We start from the raw sequence: 14,671 nt of genomic DNA, 5'->3' as shown, positions 1-14,671 counted from the left end.
TGTGTGTGAGGGTTCTGTAACATCTTTTTTTTCTGCAAATAATTACTTTAAAAAGAATACCAATGGCACTTCTAATATCTGCCTTAAGAAGGCGCGTAACCTTGTCTGCTGCGCCTCGCTGTACTCACCATTAAGGACTCGCTCTCTCATTTGGCGCGGGCTGGTAACAAAGGTAAGGACATCGTTCAGATGGCATTCTGTAGTAGGCTGCACTTCGTTTAGATAGGCCACTAACTGTGCTCTTTAATGGAAACATATTTCATAAAAAAAGCCTCTGTGGGGAGCCTCAGAGTTTCCACAATCTCGGCAAAGCCATGTGTAACTGAATAGCTTGAAGCAGGTTTTTCAATCACTGACATGTGCTGCCCTTACAGTAAATGTTATCCATTGCAACCAGAAGCTCCAGTGAAGGAATAAGAAGTGCTCTTATCAAAGCTATATTGACTGCCTCTGGCCTGCTAATGGATACATCATTGCTTCTCCGTGGGACAGGGAAGTAGGAGCTGAGCAGTTTTGGATGAGATAAGGGGCTGCAGGGTAGTTTGCTATGGAAAAGGAGAGGAGGCTAGATTCGCTTGTGACTAAATGGCAATTAAAACCAAATCCAGGGGAGCAGAGAGGGGGAGCTCCCTTATATCATAGGAGCTACTTTGTGAAGTAATGGAACATTCCATTCCTGTCGAGTGGTCAATCAGTTACTTTTGAAAGGATCTCCCTGCATGCATAGGGGGTCTATGGTATGCAGTACATCTGTGCTTGTATCCTACTAGTTTGCATATCCACCCGGCCCCAATTGCTGCCCCAGCCATTGGCTCTCTCGCTTGCTACCAAAGTTCACAGTTCCTGCTTTACAGTGGGGGTAGGCGGTGGTGGAGAGGTACAGACAGGGGACAAGGTTGTTTGTGTCCATTCTGGGGCCCTGGAGCAAGTATCCTGCTGCCAACCAATTGTCTGTCCTCGAGAGATGGACGTCTCAGTGTTTAAATTATGCACTATTACCATCTGCTAGCCCACTGTTCGGTTCTATGCGTGCACTCGGCTCAAGAGGGCTTAGAATGTAGGTGAAGAACAGTGATTGGTATCTACATTTTAAGCTGATGTATTGGCTATGCAATCACACCTTTTCACAGAGGGGACCAATATTTGTTTAACCCAATGTCAGCCAGAGCACATACTCCTAGGCAACTCAGTTGGTGAAAATCAGTTGATAGCGGATCCAGCTTTATTATTGTCCTAAACAGATTTGCAAGATCATTCTATTAAAGCAATTAATGTAGATTTATTTTTGACAAAAGTACGTACAGACAGATTAATTGACAGATAAATAAGTTTGCTTAAAGAAGGAAGACGAAAAACAAGAAAGAGATGGTTTATTATAGTAAGGAGAAACCATTGCTTAATTCGAGCCGGTGGTTTGCGGTGCGCCGCACTAGCACTTCATTGTCAACACTGGTGCTTGTGACAGTCTGCCATAAGCTGATGCTGTTTGGGTAATTTAGAGATGACCACGACAACAGTAATTTATTAATTCAATGTACATTAAAAATGGTTATTACCTGCCGCCTTTTAGCTTTAGGAGTCTGGAATAGTCCGAACTGTCACACTTATAGGAGATTGATGGTTAGTAGTTGTGTTATTACTATCATTGGCAGCATGGCAGGAGCAATGTGTGGTGCAAGCTGCAGTGGCCTCCTGGCAATAGCCCTGGCACTTATGTTTTTTTACAAATTAAGCACTGGGAAAGCCATACATCTTATGTCAGTTGAGTTAATATAACAGGTTATGAATTGGTTTCATGATTCAAAGGTGGCTGGATATCCTGGAATAGCTTAGACTTTACCAACAGTAAGGAGTTTGTTTTGGTGGTCAGGTTTGTTCACTGCTGTTAAGAATTGTATAAAATCATGTTAAGTCTGTCCTTAGATTAAGTTCACATAGTAAACCAATGGTGTTGCTGAGAGCTTTGTTCTGTCAGAGTATGCCGGATTATGTCAGTGGGTTTTATTGTAGATTTGCCCCAAAGTCAAGTCTTTGATTCTAGTGGTTGTAGACCATTTGACTAATAAGGGTATTTTCATAACATTGCCTAAAGAGTTAGCTCAGATGTTTGCAGAACACATTCAGTTGCATAGTGTGCCACAATTTCTGAGTACTGACAGTTGGTCCCAGTTCATTAAAAGAATGATGGTCTGCCTCGTGTAAAGAGTTATATATGGCAGTTTGTCTGTCCACTGTTACCATCCTCAGATGAATGGCCAGACTGAAAGATTGAATCTGTATGTTGAACAGTATTTTTGCTATAAAAGGAGAATTGGAGAAATGCATTGTGGTTAGCAGAGATAACATACAAAAATACTGAACATTAATCTATTGCAGCGTCACCTTTATTTTGAATGTCTGACCAAGATCTTCATATATTCCCTTGAAACAGTCCCTGTCTATATCAGTTCCTGCTGTGCAATATCAATTAACTTAGTTGATAGGCATTCAGAAATCATCACAGAAAACATTGGAAAGGTGCAAACAAAATCTCGGAGTGTGTTTGACCTAACTCTATAGCTTGGCGGTCAAATGTCAACTGTGTTTAACAAACGGGTTATACCTCAAGCTGCTGAGCATGATCTCCCACCGACTCAATTATCATATTGCATTGCTCTCTGCATTATAATGATCAGGGTATTGATAGTGCTGGAACTAGACTCCCACAGCATTATCGGCTCAGAAACTACAAATAAAGATATCATGAAATTGCACAGGCTATAAAACCAGATGTTTGAGCTCTGCTTTAACCATAAAACCTCAAACCAAGCCACCCAAAATCGAAAAACCTTCTACTGCCTTATAGAGGCTCAAGAAATAGTTCTCTGCACCATTTACAAAGCATGGTTGGGCAACGGTCCAAAATACTGACATAGTATATGAGAGACACGCATATTTTATGTTCCTACTACAAAAGAATAAAACAGGTTTATAATATGAAAACCATTAAAAACTCAATTTTATTTGAATGTTTTTCTTCAGTTGCAAATCTTTTTTCATAAATTAGCTTTCCAGAGAATAACTAGTTTGAGAGTTACATCACTTCTATTTCCTTTGGTTGTCATAACATAACATTTGGTCATCAAAAATATTAAATTCATAGTCATTATTTATTTTTGTTTTTTACATTTCACAACCCTAAAGAAGCTGAAGGTTATACTAAATGTGTTGGCTGGCATGTGAGGTCAGCGTTAGAACTTGCAACCAACTTCACCACCAGCACTACCATTAGGCATGTTATGAAACAATAAAATAAATAAAACATAACCAACATGTTTCTTAACTTAAATTTTAACCTGCATCTTCCAAGTAGATTCTCAGTCATTTGTGATGGCAGAGAATCTTCTTGAAAGAGTAAGGGTTGAAAAATCAAAAGCAATGCAAGTCTGACAATCACCGATGTGGACAGCAGAGCTAGACGAATTGGCAGGCTTATTCAGTAATGTCATTTCTAAAGTATATAGATCTCACAGGGTCGGTCGCAAACACGTTACAACAGTAGTCTTACATGTTCAGCCTTTAGACAGCAGTAGTAATTATACAAAGCTTTAGCCATATGGATATTTACATTCTTCCAAATAAATCTTGAAGTAACAGCCATTGCAGTAAATGCCATCTGGAACATAGAACCAGAAACCACTATAAACCTTCCAAACATTCTATGACAGCATAATTAGCAAAATTCGAAGTACATCAATAATCTGCTTCTATTAGATACAACTTAGGGGACGCGCCACCAAACACCACCTACTGCAGCAGTTTTTGCCGTGAGGGGAATGGCCGTGAGCCATTGCTTCTTTTTCCGATCTGCCGTGAGGGAAACGGCCATCACCAGCGCTCTGTCTGCCCGCTCGCCGTGAGGGGAACGGCTGGAGCGGACCACATCTCTCAGCAGCCCTCAGTGAGGCCTGGCGCGACGTGCAGGAAATCGCGCCCGTAGGCGGGATAAAACCCATTGAGCCCTCCTGCACCGCGGGACACGCGAGGACCTAGGGCGGGCCCATCAGTGGCAGAAAGAGGCATGGCTGTGCCGCCCCTCTAACGCCTGTCCCATCCTGCCTTGCCGGCCTAAACATGGAATACAGTTCCTGCTGTGACTGACACCCCCACAGGTATTATTGTTGCTATTCTAGTCGTGACTGTCCTACTTGGAGTCTCTGACCCCTAGCAGAGATCTGTATAGACTGGAACCATATTACTATCCTAGTCAATAAGTATTATTTTGTAGCAAGTAGTGCTAGAGTGTTGTGCACCAAACCCTGCCTGTTCAAGTTAGATAACATCTAGGAATAGGGAAAAGAAAACTACTGGGTGTGGGTGAGGTTGGGGGGAGCAGACAGAAAGTGCTAGCGCTAAGCGGAGCAGGGGTGGCAAAAGCAAAAGGGCAAGGAAACGTCAAACAAATGTAAGTAGTAATTGTGTCTTAGGATAAACTCCCTGATAGAAGAGTGTGAGCGTATCCTTGAGCAAGAGCCAGAAAGGGAAGCACCTAGTGACTTATCTACAAAAAAGTTGGCATTCGTGGATAAGACACACATCACTACCGGCTATGTTCCAGAGAACAAAAGCAAGTGAAGTAGATAAAAGTCTAAATGAGGGAGAACTGTCTAATGAGGATATAGCCAATATAGACCAAATTACCACATTGTTGCAGTGCACAAATAGGTATCTCCCATTACAAGTTATCAATAGTATTGAGACAGGAGGTGATGGGGAGGAGCAAGTACACCAGTTATCCCCGAACACACTACACCAGGGTGGGCCAAACCCATGTAAGGACCATTAAGATTTAACCCTACGGGTTAGTGCAATGAGGAAGGAAATGGGTGTAAGGAAAGGCCAGATTGAGGAGCTGGTTAGGTTAGTGAAAACCTTGACCCCGGATCGGTACCGACTAAGGGCCACAAAGGAAGGGCTACTTATCCCCTCACAAATGAGCCAAATACAGGCCTATGTTGCTACAGCTAGCACAAGTAGGCCTAGGGACGGGACTAGATTGACACCTTTAACACTTCCGCGAGCAGCCCAAGTCCTATTCGGACTGACCCTACTAACAATAAAAATGGAAATTGTGTAACAACAAACTCTGTCAGGGCTCAGGTACATCAGAATGGGGTTAAGGCAATACATCTTACCTAGCCAAGGCCAAGGGAGGGAAACACACATCTGGTATGCAGTACTATGGAAATGCAAAGTTCAAGAAAAATTGTTATGGTGAATGTTCCAAAACTTCCTGTGACAAACAGGCCAGAGAGTGAGGGTTCCCTAATAAACAAATCAATCCACTGGATAAGGCATGTGAGAGGGTGCCGGTCGGTGATTAGGGAAGATCTAGTTGGAGCCCGTAGGCTAGTAGTATCATCAAATTCCATGGATAGTATTGAGCTCACAATGGCTAAGGCACATATAGCGGAAAACCTCTTTGCCCTAGAATTTCGCACTAGCGCATCAGGACCATCAAATATACAGTTTAGGGAAGGGAAGGTGATAATGCTCGCCAATGTGGGTTTGAGTCTCCCAGATTTAGGGGAGAATCATCACTAGAAAATATTGATTGACTTGCTGGTAATCTGGATAAGGGGCAGCAGGGCAAACTGGCTATGGATGTGGCCCCCAAAACGATTCCATCTAGGTATGATTGCCAATTAGTAGAGCTGGCACAAGTCATGGGAGTGGAACCCTTGTCAAGCATTCAAAAAGTGGGGAATAGGCAGGATAGTACGCCAAGCCTAAGCTTATCAGTTGTAAACTTTAAATCGACAGACATAGGGGCATCAGTAACGAATACCCTCATGACATGGAACATTGCAGGATTAGGCTCTAAGGTGGGATCCCCTGAGTGGCACGCTTTTATTGAGAGGTTTGATGTCTGCTTGTTCCAAGAGACCTGGTCAGAAACCCCTATTTTTTGTGCTGGATATTTTAATTTTTATATCCCAGCTGTAAAAAGTCCATGAGGGAGACCATCAGGAGGCCTGACAATGTGGGTGAAGCAAGATAGGGGGCTGAACACTCCAATTATTCCAACCAACAATCCTGATATCCAGGCAAGTTAGACTGTCGAGGGGTACTAAGGGGATTGTAGTAATATACAACTTGTACGTGCGGGGCTCAAGGGGGAAAAAGTCGGGTGTTTTAGCGGCACTTGACGATCTTCTGGAGAGTAATCAGTCATACTTACCTTTGATTATTGTAGGGGATTTTAATACAACGTTTGAGCAACTCTTAGATGAGGAGGCTAACCATTCAGATGAGGAAGATCTAAGGTGGGGTGTCCCAAAGTTGGAGTTAGAGTCAATAGAAAAATTGTCTGATGTGGCGATCCACATCAATTCAATATGTATGGAAATGGTTTACGGCACTGAATGGCTGTACAAAATCCGATAAACCGGGGGCTGTTACATTTAACAACGGTTACAGTGCCAGTAGGATAGATTATGTGCTGGTCAGCCTAGTACAGTGGCACACAGTGAGGGATATGATAATACAAGATAGAATGGAAAGTGATCATAATCCTCTTTGTGTGGAAATGGACCTGCTTGGTTATAAGTCTTGTAATGGAACAGCAGATAGTTATATATCTAAGGATGTGGTACCACCAAATGATCAAAGAAGACTAAAATGGATCACATTAAAAGAACTACCCCTAGTGCTGACTAGCATTGATAATGAGTTGAATAGGGCAATTAGCGATCTAAAAGACAGTGTAACAAATTTGCCCAATCGCAAATTGCCAACCATCATACATAACGAATTCTTTGGGCACTTGCGTATGCAGTTTGTAACAAAGAGTAAGTCTAAAAAGGTACCTTTACCTAAAATACAGGAATGGTATAGTACCGATTGTAAAAGGTCGCTTGCAGAGCAGGGAGATGCCATAAAATGAGGGGATCCAGCGCAGGTGCGACTAGCCAGGGCAACCTATCGGGGGGCACTACTCAAAGCGAAAAAGGAATGGGATAGTAAAAGGTGGGATGATTTGAAGGAGGCCTGTGTTATATAATCTGGTATATAATCTTCAATACTTTTGAGACTGAAAGTTTGTTTGCAGTTTGGCCAGGCTACATTATGATTATTTCATCTTTTTACACTGTTCCATAATCAAATTCCCAACACAAAAGAGGGATTTGAATGTACCTGCACTGACCAGTAACCTTCTAATTGAATTTGGTCAACTAAACTTCAAGCACTTCATCTGAAAGTGTAATCTAGTTATTAGGGCCAATCTCTGAAGAAATAAGTTGCTATTTTCCAACTCAGGAATACACTCCACTTATCCATTGATGATTTATTGGATTCAAAAACTAAAATTCTTCTCAACAAGGATGTGCCAAAATTTGTTGTGAACCCTCGTTGTTCTTGTGTGTGAGGGTTCTGTAACATCTTTTTTTTCTGCAAATAATTACTTTAAAAAGAATACCAATGGCACTTCTAATATCTACCTTAAGAAGGCGCGTAACCTTGTCTGCTGCGCCTCGCTGTACTCACCATTAAGGACTCGCTCTCTCATTTGTCGCAGGCTGGTAACAAAGGTAAGGACATCGTTCAGATGGCATTCTGCAGTAGGCTGCACTTCGTTTAGATAGGCCACTCACTGTGCTCTTTAATGGAAACATATTTATAAAAAAAGCCTCTGTGGGGAGCCTCAGAGTTTCCACAATCTCGGCAAAGCCATGTGTAACTGAATAGCTTGAAGCAGGTTTTTCAATCACTGACATGTGCTGCCCTTGCAGTAAATGTTATCCATTGCAACCAGAAGCTCCAGTGAAGGAATAAGAAGTGCTCTTATCAAAGCTATATTGACTGCCTCTGGCCTGCTAATGGATACATCATTGCTTCTCCGTGGGACAGGGAAGTAGGAGCTGAGCAGTTTTGGATGAGATAAGGGGCTGCAGGGTAGTTTGCTATGGAAAAGGAGAGGAGGCTAGATTCGCTTGTGACTAAATGGCAATTAAAACCAAATCCAGGGGAGCAGAGAGGGGGAGCTGCCTTATATCATAGGAGCTACTTTGTGAAGTAATGGAACATTCCATTCCTGTCGAGTAGTCAATCAGTTACTTTTGAAAGGATCTCCCTGCATGCATAGGGGGTCTATGGTATGCAGTACATCTGTGTTTGTATCCTACTAGTTTGCATATCCACCCGGCCCCAATTGCTGCCCCAGCCATTGGCTCTCTCGCTTGCTACCAAAGTTCACAGTTCCTGCTTTACAGTGGGGGTAGGCGGTGATGGAGAGGTACAGACAGGGGACAAGGTTGTTTGTGTCCATTCTGGGGCCCTGGAGCAAGTATCCTGCTGCCAACCAATTGTCTGTCCTCGAGAGATGGACGTCTCAGTGTTTAAATTATGCACTATTACCATCTGCTAGCCCACTGTTCGGTTCTATGCGTGCACTCGGCTCAAGAGGGCTTAGAATGTAGGTGAAGAACAGTGATTGGTATCTACATTTTAAGTTGATGTATTGGCTACGCAATCACACCTTTCCACAGAGGGGACCAATATTTGTTAAACCCAATTTCAGCCAGAGCACATACTCCTAGGCAACTCAGTTGGTGAAAATCAGTTGATAGCGGATCCAGATTTATTGTTGTCCTAAACAGATTTGCAAGATCATTCTATTAAAGCAATTAATGTAGATTTATTTTTGACAAAAGTACGTACAGACAGATTAATTGACAGATAAATAAGTTTGCTTAAAGAAGGAAGACGAAAAACAAGAAAGAGATGGTTTAATATAGTAAGGAGAAACCATTGCTTAATTTGAGCCTGTGGTTTGCGGTGCGCCACACTGGCACTTCATTGTCAACACTGGTGCTTGTGACAGTCTGCCATAAGCTGATGCTGTTTGGGTAATTTAGAGATGACCACGACAACAGTAATTTATTAATTCAATGTACATTAAAAATGGTTATTACCTGCCGCCTTTTAGCTTTAGGAGTCTGGAATAGTCCGAACTGTCACACTTGTAGGAGATTGATGGTTAGTAGGTGTGTTATTACTATCATTGGCAGCATGGCAGGAGCAATGTGTGGTGCAAGCTTCAGTGGCCTCCTGGCAATAGCCCTGGCACTTATGTTTTTTACAAATTAAGCACTGGGAAAAGCCATAAATCTTATGTCAGTTCAGTTAAAATAACAGGTTATGAATTGGTTTCATGATTCAAAGGTGGCTGGACATCCTGGAATAGCTTAGACTTTACCAACAGTAAGGAGTTTATTTTGGTGGTCAGGTATGTTCACTGCTGTTAAGAATTGTATAAAATCATGTTAAGTCTGTCCTTAGATTAAGTTCACATAGTAAACCAATGGTGTTGCTGAGAGCTTTGTTCTGTCAGAGTATGCCGGATTATGTCAGTGGGTTTTATTGTAGATTTGCCCCAAAGTCAAGTCTTTGATTCAAGTAGTTTTAGACCATTTGACTTGACCATTTGTCTTTCCCTCAATAATCACTTTATCGACAAAATTTCTGATATTAAAGCCAACATTCCCACAGTCTCTCAACCCCTGGTCATCCCCCCTCTCCCCCCTCCGCCTTCTTTGTTAGACCTCTTCCCCCCCATCACTGCTGCACAATTCTCTGCTCTGCTGGTTAAGGTCAAATCGGGATCGCCAGCTGACTGTGCGCCGGCCCGGATCCTTCAAACCCTTTTTTCTCACTCTCCTGGACCCCCCCTCACACTTCTTAACTCATCCCTGGCCCTAGGATCTGTTCCCTCCTCCTTCAAAACGGCTATTGTTCTTCCCATAATAAAAAAACCTGGCTGGATCCTTCTTCACCCTCTCACTTCAGGCCTATCTCCCTTCTCCCCTACCTGGGGAAGATTGTGGAAAGCCATGTCACCTCCTGCCTCTCCTCACACATTGAGAGGCATGGCCTCCTGGCCTCCCACCAGGCGGGCTTCCGTCCGGGACACTCTACCGAGATGGTCGTCACTGCAGTCCTGGACGAGCTTAAGGGAAGGGCTGATTCCAACCTCCCCCAGGCGCTGGTGCTCCTCGACTTGTCGGCTGCGTTTGACACGGTTGATCACGACATCCTTCTCGACCGTGTCAGCGCAGCCGGCATTAGGGGGTTAGCACTATCCTGGATAAAGTCCTTCCTTCAGGGTAGGTCCCAGGCAGTCCAGCTTGCCGGCTTCTCCGCCCCCCCCGCCCTCTTGTGTGCGGGGTCCCCCAAGGTTCCTCCCTTTCCCCTCTTCTTTTCAATCTTTACATCTACCCTCTTATTTTTTCCCTCCGCGAGCTGGGGGTCTCAGTGTATAACTACGCTGACGACCTCCAGCTCATCTTTGATCTCTCCACTCCTGATTCTTCTTCCTTTATTAGTTCCACTTTAACTTTCATTTCGGACTGGATGATCACGAACCACCTCAAATTAAACCCCGACAAGACAGAGCTTGTCCTCACTGGTGGCCCCTCTAATCCCTGGTCCCCTTCTCACTGGCCCCTCTCTTCAGGCACTCCCCCCACTCCAGTTCCCACTGTTGGTACTTTAGGCCTTAAAGTCAGCAGTGACCTTTCCATTCACTCCCAAGTTAGTGCTGTAATTTCATCTTGTTTCTTATCCCTCCGCCTTATTCGCAAAATTTCCCGCTTCTTTTCCACTGACGCCCTCAAATCCATCATTTCAGCCCTTATCACTTCCCGTCTCGATTACGGGAATGCCCTCTACTCCGGCATCCCCGCCTATGAAATGCGCCGGCTCCAGGCCATCCAAAACCAAGCCGCCCGGCTCATCTTTCACCTTCCCAAATTTTCCCACATCACGTCTGTTCTCAAGTCCCTTCACTGGCTTCCTGTACGTTTTCGTTCTTCTTTCAAACTAGCCTGTCTAGCCTTTTTAGCCTTCACCCACTCGGCCCCTATGTTCATTGTTTCTTTGTTCACTCCCTACACTCCCTCTCGCACTCTTCGTTCGTCCTCCCAACTTCTTCTTCAAGTCCCCCGCTTCCGTAAAGCCCGTATGCGTGGCACCCGCTTCTCGGTTCTTGCCCCTCAGTATTGGAATAGCCTTCCTTTCTCCATCCGATCAATTCCTACCTACCCGGCTTTCCGAAAAGCATTAAAAACTTTTCTCTTTCTTCAGGCCTTCCCTGGTTAGCTCCATCGTTTGCAGTATTGGATCCGTTCTTCCCTTCCTTCCCCTTCCCTTTCCCCCCCCCCTTTTCTTTTCCCCTCTTTCCTCCCAGCGCCAGGAAGCCGCTTGGCCACAGTGCGCTTAATTAAGTTCCTTTTTCATTTCATTTCATTTCATTTCATTTTATTGACTAATAAGGGTATTTTCATAACATTGCCTAAAGAGTTAGCTCGGATGTTTGCAGAACACATTCAGTTGCATAGTGTGCCACATTTTCTGAGTACAGACAGTTGGTCCCAGTTCATTAAAAGAATGATGGTCTGCCTTGTGTAAAGAGTTATATATGGAAGTTTGTCTGTCCACTGTTACCATCCTCAGATGAATGGCCAGACTGAAAGATTGAATCTGTATGTTGAACAGTATTTTTGCTATAAAAGGAGATTTGGAGAAACGCATTGTGGTTAGCAGAGATAACATACAAAAATACTGAACATACATCTATTGCAGCCTCACCTTTATTTTGAATGTCTGACCAAGATCTTCATATATTCCCTTGAAACAGTCCCTGTCTATATCAGTTCCTGCTGTGCAATAACAATTAACTTAGTTGATAGGCATTCAGAAATCATCACAGAAAACATTGGAAAGGTGCAAACAAAATCTCGGAGTGTGTTTGACCTAACTCTATAGCTTGGCGGTCAAATGTCAACTGTGTTTAACAAACGGGTTATACCTCAAGCTGCTGAGCATGAGCTCCCACCGACTCAATTATCATATTGCATTGCTCTCTGCATTATAATGATCAGGGTATTGATAGTGTTGGAACTAGACTCCCACAGCATTATCGGCTCAGAAACTACAAATAAAGATATCATGAAATTGCACAGGCTATAAAACCAGATGTTTGAGCTCTGCTTTAACCATAAAACCTCAAACCAAGCCACCCAAAATCGAAAAACCTTCTACTGCCTTATAGAGGCTCAAGAAATAGTTCTCTGCACCATTTACAAAGCATGGTTGGGCAACGGTCCAAAATACTGACATAGTATATGAGAGACACGCATATTTTATGTTCCTACTACAAAAGAATAAAACAGGTTTATAATATGAAAACCATTAAAAACTCAATTTTATTTGAATGTTTTTCTTCAGTTGCAAATCTTTTTTCATAAATTAGCTTTCCAGAGAATAGCTGGTTTGAGAGTTACATCACTTCTATTTCCTTTGGTTGTCATAACATAACATTTTGTCATCAAAAATATTAAATTCATAGTCATTATTTATTTTTGTTTTTTACATTTCACAGCCCTAAAGATGCTGAAGCTTATACTAAATGTGTTGGCTGGCATGTGAGGTCAGCGTTAGAACTTGCAACCAACTTCACCACTAGCACTACCATTGGGCATGTTATGAAACAATAAAATAAATAAAACATAACCAACATGTTTCTTAACTTAAATTTTAACCTGCATCTTCCAAGTAGATTCTCAGTCATTTGTGATGGCAGAGAATCTTCTTGAAAGAGTAAGGGTTGAAAAATCAAAAGCAATGCAAGTCTGACAATCACCGCTGTGGACAGCAGAGCTAGACGAATTGGCAGGCTTATACAGTAATGTCATTGCTAAAGTATATAGATCTCACAGGGTCGGTCGCAAACATGTTACAACAGTAGTCTTACATGTTCAGCCTTTAGACAGCAGTAGTAATTATACAAAGCTTTAGCCATATGGATATTTAAATTCTTCCAAATAAATCTTGAAGTAACAGCCATTGCAGTAAATGCCATCTGGAACATAGAACCAGAAACCACTATAAACCTTCCAAACATTCTATGACTTCATAATTAGCAAAATTAGAAGTACATCAATATTCTGCTTCTATTAGATACAACTTAGGGGACGCGCCACCAAACACCACCTACTGCAGCAGTTTTTGCCGTGAGGGGAATGGCCGTGAGCCATTGCTTCTTTTTCCGATCTGCTGTGAGGGAAACGGCCTTCACCAGCGCTCTGTCTGCTCGCTCGCCGTGAGGGGAACGGCTGAAGCGGACCACATCTCCCAGCAGCCCTCAGTGGGGCCTGGCGCGACGTGCAGGAAATCGCGCCCTGAGGCGGGATAAAACCCATCAAGCCCTCCTGCACCGCGGGACACGCTAGGACCTAGGGCGGGCCCATCAGTGGCAGAAAGAGGCATGGCTGGGCCACCCCTCTAACGCCTGTCCCATCCTGCCTTGCCGGCCTAAACATGGAATACAGTTCCTGCTGTGACTGACACCTCCACAGGTATTATTGTTGCTATTCTAGTCGTGACTGTCCTACTTGGAGTCTCTGACCCCTAGCAGAGATCTGTATAGACTGGAACTATATTACTATCCTAGTCAATAAGTATTATTTTGTAGCAAGTAGTGCTAGAGTGTTGTGCACCAAACCCTGCCTGTTCAAGTTAGATAACATCTAGGAATGGGGAAAAGAAAACTACTGGGTGTGGGTGAGGTTGGGGGGAGCAGACAGGAAGCGCTAGCGCTAAGCGGAGCAGGGGGGGCAAAAGCAAAAGGGCAAGGAAACTTCAAACAAATGTAAGTAGTAATTGTGTCTTAGATAGAATAGACTCCCTGATAGAAGAGTGTAAGGGTATCCTTGAGCAAGAGCCAGAAAGGGAAGCACCTAGTGACTTATCTACAAAAAAGTTGGCATTCGTGGATAAGACACACATCACTACCATCCCGGCTATGTTCCAGAGAACAAAAGCAAATAAAGTAGATAAAAGTCTAAATGAGGGAGAACTGTCTAATGAGGATATAGCCAATATAGACCAAATTACCACAGTGTTGCAGTGCACAAATAGGTATCTCCCATTACAAGATATCAATAGTAATGAGACAGGAGGTGATGGGGAGGAGCAAGTACACCAGTTATCCCCGAACACACTACACCACGGTGGCCCAAACCCATGTAAGGACCATTAAGATTTAACCCTACAGGTTAGTGCAATGAGGAAGGAAATGGGTGTAATGAAAGGCCAGATTGAGGAGCTGGTTAGGTTAGTGAAAACCTTGACCCCGGATCGGTACCGACTAAGGGCCACAAAGGAAGGGCTACTTATCCCCTCACAAATGAGCCAAATACAGGCCTCTGTTGCTACAGCTAGCACAGGTAGGCCCAGGGAGGGGACTAGATTGACACCTTTAACACTTCCGCGAGCAGCCCAAGTCCTATTCGGACTGACCCTACTAACAATAACAATGGAAATTGTGTAACAACAAACTCTGTCAGGGCTCAGGTACATCAGAATGGGGTTAAGGCAATACATCTTACCCAGCCAAGGCCAAGGAAGGAAAGCACACATCTGGTATGCAGTACTATGGAAATGCAAAGTTCACGAAAAATTGTTATGGTGAATGTTCCAAAACTTCCCGTGACAAACAGGCCAGAGAGTGAGGGTTCCCTAATAAACAAATCAATCCACTGGATAAGGCATGTGAGAGGGTGCCGGTCGGTAATTAGGGAAGATCTAGTTGGAGCCCGTAGGCTAGTAGTATGATCAAATTCCATGGACA

The 14,671-nt window shown here is 43.5% G+C and overlaps 1 protein-coding gene across 5 annotated transcripts in view; it reads left to right on the top strand.

The window, feature by feature from the left end:
* RPH3AL (rabphilin 3A like (without C2 domains)) overlaps nucleotides 1–14,671 on the top strand; it is a 959,424-nt gene that overhangs the window by 294,062 nt on the left and 650,691 nt on the right. The gene's annotated exons all lie outside the window — the stretch shown is intronic.

Source organism: Lissotriton helveticus, chromosome 3_1 (assembly GCF_964261635.1).
Source record: "Lissotriton helveticus chromosome 3_1, aLisHel1.1, whole genome shotgun sequence".
In the NCBI taxonomy this organism is placed as follows: domain Eukaryota; kingdom Metazoa; phylum Chordata; class Amphibia; order Caudata; family Salamandridae; genus Lissotriton; species Lissotriton helveticus.
Note: the sequence above shows the minus strand (reverse complement) of the source record. Positions and strands in the feature narration are given on the sequence as shown.